Source organism: Bubalus kerabau, chromosome 16, assembly GCF_029407905.1.
Source record: "Bubalus kerabau isolate K-KA32 ecotype Philippines breed swamp buffalo chromosome 16, PCC_UOA_SB_1v2, whole genome shotgun sequence".
NCBI classification, from domain to species: domain Eukaryota; kingdom Metazoa; phylum Chordata; class Mammalia; order Artiodactyla; family Bovidae; genus Bubalus; species Bubalus kerabau.
In genome coordinates, this window is record NC_073639.1 from 23,004,040 (window position 1) to 23,006,404 (window position 2,365).

Sequence of the window (2,365 nt, forward strand, 5' to 3'; positions counted from 1 at the left end):
GCTAGCTCTCCTTGCATTCTAGGAAAATATCCAAATTCCTGAGCTGGCCATCAAGAACCTACCTTGCCAAACTCATCAGCAGGATTTCTTGGAGGCAATGCTTCCTGTTACTTGTGTGGACCAAAGTTCTTCTAACCTAGAATATTGCCTTCCATTTCTGAATTTATACCCATCCTTCAAACTTCAAGCTCAACTTGATCTCTTCCATGATTTTATTTTTTTCTCTCCAATCTAAATGAATTCCTATAGAAAATGTTTATACGACTCCTATGTGTAAAGGATATACCTCTATAGGCTGAGATTGAAGTAGTAAAGAACATAAGTATTAAGCAGGATTCCTAAACTCCCTCTATGGCTAATTCCAAACATCAGTACCACCTTAGGTCTTTTGATAGAGCAGTTGAACAGAGTATTTCTGAAGAGTCCCTGGGACTGTCATAGGATAAAGTACGGTTCATTCTTCCACATCCCATTTCTTGGCTGGTAAATGGGATTGTTTTTTGGAAGAGAGGCAGGTTTTTCGCTTCTGAAAATCCCTTTGAGGCCTCTCAGGGATTTGGCCTTAAAGGGAAAAGACTGGAAGGAGATGTGAAGGTATTCTGGGTTCTTCCCACTGCAGGGAGGAACTGGGCATTGTGTGAATCCAAAATTAATTTGCTTAATTATTTCCTGCTACTGCCCTAAAGCAGGCAACTGACTTAAAGCAGCTGGGTTGGTACTTCTGGGGTTCCTGAAGTACTGCTGGGGTTCTGGGTTCCTCTACCCTTCCTCTTTCTGCTTCCTCAGAAGATACATCTAGATGTTGGGTTATCTCTGCTGAGATCTTGGCTTGCTTAAGTCCCTTGATCTGGTTTCTTGGCCAGAGCAGCACAGTTACCTTAGAGCTGCTCTATCTTCTTCCACCTCCTGTGCTGAGCTCACCTAAGTTTCCAGAGACCTCCCCGAGGCCCCTGCAAACTCTTTGGTGCCAGTTTCTACTGTCCCATTTGTTTGTACATCACCACAGTCTGGGTAAGACTTAACCATCCCAGTTAAAAAAGTTACCTAACAATCCTGTAGATTTATTAGTAGGGTTACAACCCAGTACGACTGCTGACTGTTCTTTATCCTGGGATGCAGGGGTGAGGGTAGGGAGGAGAGGGACCGACTCCCAAGTGCTGTTGAAGAGAGGGGACCTAGCAGGGTCTCTACCCTTTGCTGAGTTCTCTTTTCCTCTCAGGGGGAGGCCAGCAGTCTGTGTCATACCTTAGAATCCCCTTTCCTCTTGTCTGGGGTTCGAAGTTCCCCTTTGTGGCATTAAAGAAGGTTCTGGCTAAAAAATTATAGAGGTTGTGAAAGGATCAGCTATGACAAACTTAGATTGTGTATTAAAAGCAGAGACATCACTTTGCTGACAAAGGTCTGTATAGTCCAAGCTATGATTTTTCCAGTAGTCATTTGTGGATGTGAGAGTTGGACCATAAGAAGGCTGAGCACTGAAGAATTAATGCTTTCAAATTGTGGTGCTGGAGAAGACTCTTGAGATTCCCTTGGACTGCAAGGAGATCAAACCAGTCAATCCTAAGGGAAATTAACCTTGAATATTCATTGGAAGGACTGATGTTGAAGCTGAAGCTCCAATACTTTGGCCACCTGATGCAAAGAGCCAACTCATTGGAAAAGACTCTGATGCTGGGAAAGATTGAAGGCAAAAGGAAAAGGGGCGGCGGAGGATGAGATGATGAGAAACCATCACTGACTCAATGGATATGAATTTGAGCAAACTACGGGAGACAGTGGAGGACAGAGGAGCCTGGCATGCTCTAGTGTATGGGGCTACAAAGTAGGACAGGACTGAGTGACTAAGCATGCATGCATGCATGCATGTGTGGCTGGAACCCATAGAAGCATATGGGGTAACTGTATGAAATAATTGTGGCAAAGTAGGTGTAGCAGGTAGATAATGACTTTAGAGATATCCATGTCCTAATTCCTGGAACCTTACACAGCAAAGAGGCTTTGCAGAAGTAATTAAGGTTAGGGGTCTTGAGAAGGGAGATTGGATTATGTGGGTGGGTCAGATAAGGTATTAATATGAGAATGAGAGAAAAAAGGAGAGAGGAAGGGGAGGGGAGGACCGGGAAGACACAGTGGGAGAAATGATAGATTATCGAGAGAGAGAGAGAGAGAGAGAGAGAGAGAGAGAGAGAGAGAGGGAGAGAGAGAGGGAGAGAGGGAGAGGGGGGGAGAGAGAGAGAGAGAGGAAGAAAGAAGAGAAGAGAGATACCAAAGATTCTACACTGCTGGACTTGAAGGGAGGAAGCCAGAAGCCAAGGAATGCATGTGACTTCTAGAATCTTGGAAAGGCAAGAAAACACAGATTATC